The following is a 6000-nucleotide window of genomic DNA, read 5'->3' on the forward strand; positions in this document are numbered from 1 at the left end:
CGCCACCTCCCTGTGCGAGTTCATATCCGCGCATCGGACTCCGAATCTCCACAGCGCCACGCCGCCAAGATCCGCTGCCATCAATGTATAAGATGAAGTACCACTCCACCAAAGAAACCGTCCTCTGTTCCCCAAGCCCGTGTGTACCTCCATGAATGACGCCTCCAAGGGGGAAAACGACACCAGAGCGCCGCTATCATCCGATCAACTGATTTAGGGTTTCCTCAGGAGGTAGCAGAGAGTGACCTTGAACTTCTCCACGGCGATGCCTTCAAGAAGGGAACGACACAAACAACACCGCCACCGCTGGCCTTTGCAGTAGTCAAAAGCAAGTTTTCACTCAGATATGTTCGAAGAAACTTCATCTCTCGTGCACGGGCCGCCGCGTCCTGCGACGTCCCCGGGAGCGGGACCCCAAGATCTGCTGCCACCGACGCCGCCACAAGGACCCACCACCCGACCGTCATCCCTGAAGGGGACGACGCCACCACCGTGCTCGGATCCGGCATCACGCCAACGCCTTCGGCCGCCCCCAATCAGATCGGTGAAGGATGTTGGGGAACGTTGCAGAAAATTAAAAAATTTCCTACGGTTTCACCAAGATCCATCTATGAGTTCATCTAAGCAACGAGTCAAGGGAGTGAGTTTGCATCTACATACCACTTGTAGATCGCGTGCGGAAGCGTTCGAGGGAACGGTGATGATGGAGTCGTACTCGACGTGATTCAAATCACCGATGACCAAGTGCCGAACGGACAGCACCTCCGCGTTCAACACACGTACGGAACGGACGACGTCTCCTCCGTCTTGATCCAGCAAGGAGGAAGGAGAGGTTGAGGAAGACAGCTCCAACGGCAGCACGACGGCGTGGTGTTGGTGGAGAAGCAGTACTCCGGCAGGGCTTCGCCAAGCTCGTGACGGAGGAGGAGAGATGTTGGGGAGGGGAGGGGTTGCGCCTTGGCTTGGGTTTGCAGCCCTCCCCTCACCCCTCTATTTATAGGGGAAGGGGGAAGGGGGCCGGCCCCTTTAGATGAGATCTAGAGGGGGGGCGGCGGCCAGGGAGGGGGGCTTGCCCCCCAAGCAAGGGGGGCGCCCCCTCTAGGGTTCCCCCCAAACCCTAGGCGCATGGGCCCAAGGGGGGGCGCGCCCAGCCCTCCAGGGGCTGGCTCCTGCCCCATGCGGCCCATGTGCCCCCCCCGGGAGGGGTGGCCCCTCCCGTTGGACCCCCGAAACCCCTCCGGTGGCCCCGGTACAATACCGATATGCCCCCGAAACTTTCCGGTGTCCGCATGACAACTTCCCATATATAAATCTTTACCTCCGGACCATTCCGGAACTCCTCGTGACGTCCGGGATCTCATCCGGGACTCCGAACAACATTCGGTAATCACATACAAGTCTTCCTAATAACCCTAGCGTCGCCGAACCTTAAGTGTGTAGACCCTACGGGTTCGGGAGACACGCAGACATGACCGAGACGGCTCTCCGGTCAATAACCAACAGCGGGATCTGGATACCCATGTTGGCTCCCACATGCTCCTCGATGATGTCATCGGATGAACCACGATGTCGAGGATTCAATCAACCCCGTATGCAATTCCCTTTGTCAATCGGTATGTTACTTGCCCGAGACTCGATCGTCGGTATCCCAATACCTCGTTCAGTCTCGTTACCGGCAAGTCACTTTACTCGTACCGTAATGCATGATCCCGTGACCAAACACTTGGTCACTTTGAGCTCATTATGATGATGCACTACCGAGTGGGCCCAGTGATACCTCTCCGTCATACGGAGTGACAAATCCCAGTCTTGATCCGTGTCAACCCAACAGACACTTTCGGAGATACCTGTAGTGCACCTTTATAGTCACCCAGTTACGTTGTGACGTTTGGTACACCCAAAGCACTCCTACGGTATCCGGGAGTTACACGATCTCATGGTCTAAGGAAGAGATACTTGACATTGGAAAAGCTCTAGCAAAACGAACTACACGATCTTGTGCTATGCTTAGGATTGGGTCTTGTCCATCACGTCATTCTCCTAATGACGTGATCCCGTTGTCAATGACATCTAATGTCCATAGTCAGGAAACCATGACTATCTGTTGACCAACGAGCTAGTCAACTAGAGGCTTACTAGGGACGTATTTTGGTCTATGTATTCACACGTGTATTACGATTTCCGGATAATACAATTATAGCATGAATAAAAGACAATTATCATGAACAAGGAAATATAATAATAATGCTTTTATTATTGCCTCTAGGGCATATTTCCAACAGTCTCCCACTTGCACTAGAGTCAATAATCTAGTTACATTGTGATGAATCGAACACCCATAGAGTTCTGGTGTTGATCATGTTTTGCTCGCGAGAGAGGTTTAGTCAATGGATCTGCGACATTCAGATCCGTATGTACTTTGCAAATATCTATGTCTCCATCTTGAACATTTTCACGGATGGAGTTGAAACGACGCTTGATGTGCCTGGTCTTCTTGTGAAACCTGGGCTCCTTGGCAAGGGCAATAGCTCCAGTGTTGTCACAGAAGAGTTTGATCGGCCCCGACGCATTGGGTATGACTCCTAGGTCGGTGATGAACTCCTTCACCCAAATTGCTTCATGCGCTGCCTCCGAGGCTGCCATGTACTCCGCTTCACATGTAGATCCCGCCACGACGCTCTGCTTGCAGCTGCACCAGCTTACTGCTCCACCATTCAACATATACACGTATCCGGTTTGTGACTTAGAGTCATCCAGATCTGTGTCGAAGCTAGCGTCGACGTAACCCTTTACGACGAGCTCTTCGTCACCTCCATAAACGAGAAACATGTCCTTCATCCTTTTCAGGTACTTTAGGATATTCTTGACCGCTGTCCAGTGTTCCTTGCCGGGATTACTTTGGTACCTTCCTACCAAACTTACGGCAAGGTTTACATCAGGTCTGGTACACAGCATGGCATACATAATAGATCCTATGGCTGAGGCATAGGGGATGACGCTCATCTCTTCTTTATCTTTTGCCGTGGTCGGGCATTGAGCCGAGCTCAATCTCACACCTTGCAGTACAGGCAAGAACCCTTTCTTGGACTGATCCATTTTGAACTTCTTCAAAATCTTATCAAGGTATGTGCTTTGTGAAAGGCCTATGAGGCGTCTCGATCTATCCCTATAGATCTTGATGCCTAATATATATATGCAGCTTCTCCAAGGTCCTTCATTGAAAAACACTTATTCAAGTAGGCCTTAATGCTGTCCAAGAATTCTATATCATTTCCCATCAAAAGTATGTCATCTACATATAATATGAGAAATGCTACAGAGCTCCCACTCACTTTCTTGTAAACGCAGGCTTCTCCATAAGTCTGCATAAACCCAAACGCTTTGATCATCTCATCAAAGCGAATGTTCCAACTCCGAGATGCTTGCACCAGCCCATAAATGGATCGCTGGAGCTTGCATACTTTGTTAGCGTTCTTAGGATCGACAAAACCTTCCGGCTGCATCATATACAGCTCTTCCTTAAGATAACCGTTAAGGAATGCCGTTTTGACGTCCATCTGCCATATCTCATAATCATAGTATGCGGCAATTGCTAACATGATTCGGACGGACTTAAGCTTCGCTACGGGAGAGAAAGTCTCATCGTAGTCAATCCCTTGAACTTGCCGATAACCCTTAGCGACAAGTCGAGCTTTATAGATGGTGACATTACCATCCGCGTCCGTCTTCTTCTTAAAGATCCATTTGTTTTCTATCGCTCGCCGATCATCGGGCAAGTCAGTCAAAGTCCATACTTTGTTTTCATACATGGATTCTATCTCGGATTTCATGGCTTCTAGCCATTTGTTGGAATCTGGGCCCGCCATTGCTTCTTCATAGTTCGAAGGTTCACCGTTGTCCAACAACATGATTTCCAGGACAGGGTTGCCGTACCACTCTGGTGCGGAACGTGTCCTTGTGGACCTACGAAGTTCAGTAGCAACTTGATCCGAAGTACCTTGATCATCATCATTATTTCCTCTTCAGTTGGTGTAGGCATCACAGGAACATTTTCCTGAGCTGCACTACTATCCTGTTCAAGAGGTAGTACTTCATCGAGTTCTACTTTCCTCCCACTTAGTTCTTTCGAGAGAAACTCTTTTCCAGAAAGGATCCGTTCTTGGCAACAAAGATCTTGCCCTCGGATCTTAAGTAGAAGGTATACCCAATGGTTTCTTTAGGGTATCCTATGAAGACGCATTTTTCCGACTTGGGTTCGAGCTTTTCAGGTTGAAGTTTCTTGACATAAGCATCGCATCCCCAAACTTTTAGAAACGACAGCTTAGGTTTCTTCCCAAACCATAATTCATACGGTGTCGTCTCAACGGATTTAGACGGTGCCCTATTTAAAGTGAATGTAGCTGTCTCTAGAGCGTATCCCCAAAATGATAGCGGTAAATCGGTAAGAGACATCATAGACCGCACCATATCCAATAGAGTGCGATTACGACGTTCGGACACACCGTTTCGCTGAGGTGTTCCAGGCGGCGTGAGTTGTGAAACGATTCCACATTTTCTTAAGTGTGTACCAAATTCGTGACTTAAATATTCTCCTCCACGATCCGATCGTAAGAATTTTATCTTTCGGTCACGTTGATTCTCTACTTCATTCTGAAATTCCTTGAACTTTTCAAAGGTCTCAGACTTGTGTTTCATCAAGTAGACATACCCATATCTACTCAAGTCATCAGTGAGAGTGAGAACATAACGATATCCTCCGCGAGCCTCAACACTCATTGGACCGCACACATCGGTATGTATGATTTCCAACAAGTTGGTTGCTCGCTCCATTGTTCCGGAGAACGGAGTCTTGGTCATTTTGCCCATGAGGCATGGTTCGCATGTGTCAAATGATTCATAATCGAGAGACTCTAAAAGTCCATCAGCATGGAGCTTCTTCATGCGCTTGACACCAATGTGACCAAGGCGGCAGTGCCACAAGTATGTGGGACTATCGTTATCAACTTTACATCTTTTGGTATTCACGCTATGAATATGTGTAACATTACGTTCGAGATTCATCAAGAATAAACCATTGACCATCGGGGCATGACCATAAAACATATCTCTCATATAAATAGAACAACCATTATTCTCGGATTTAAATGAGTAGCCATCTCGTATTAAACGAGATCCAGATACAATGTTCATGCTCAAACTTGGCACTAAATAACAATTATTGAGGTTTAAAACTAATCCCGTAGGTAAATGTAGAGGTAGCGTGCCGACGGCGATCACATCGACCTTGGAACCATTCCCGACGCGCATCGTCACCTCGTCCTTCGCCAGTCTCCGCTTATTCCGCAGCTCCTGCTGTGAGTTACAAATGTGAGCAACGGCACCGGTATCAAATACCCAGGAGTTACTACGAGTACTGGTAAGGTACACATCAATTACATGTATATCAAATATACCTTTAGTGTTGCCGGCCTTCTTGTCCGCTAAGTATTTGGGGCAGTTCCGCTTCCAGTGACCCTTCCCCTTGCAATAAAAGCACTCAGTTTCAGGCTTGGGTCCATTCTTTGACTTCTTCCCGGCAACTGGCTTACCGGGCGCGGCAACATCTTTGCCGTCCTTCTTGAAGTTCTTCTTACCCTTGCCCTTCTTGAACTTAGTGGTCTTATTGACCATCAACACTTGATGTTCTTTCTTGATTTCAACCTCTGCTGACTTCAGCATTGAAAATACTTCAGGAATGGTCTTCACCATCCCCTGCATATTGTAGTTCATCACAAAGCTCTTGTAGCTTGGTGGGAGCGACTGAAGGATTCTGTCAATGACCGCCTCGTCCGGGAGGTTAATGTCCAGCTGGGACAGGCGGTTGTGCAACCCAGACATTTTGAGTATATGCTCACTGACAGAACTATTTTCCTCCATCTTACAACCATAGAACTTGTCGGAGACTTCATATCTCTCGACCCGGGCATGAGCTTGGAAAACTAGTTTCAGCTCCTCGAACAT

Source organism: Triticum aestivum, chromosome 1B (genome assembly GCF_018294505.1).
Source record: "Triticum aestivum cultivar Chinese Spring chromosome 1B, IWGSC CS RefSeq v2.1, whole genome shotgun sequence".
NCBI lineage: Eukaryota > Viridiplantae > Streptophyta > Magnoliopsida > Poales > Poaceae > Triticum > Triticum aestivum.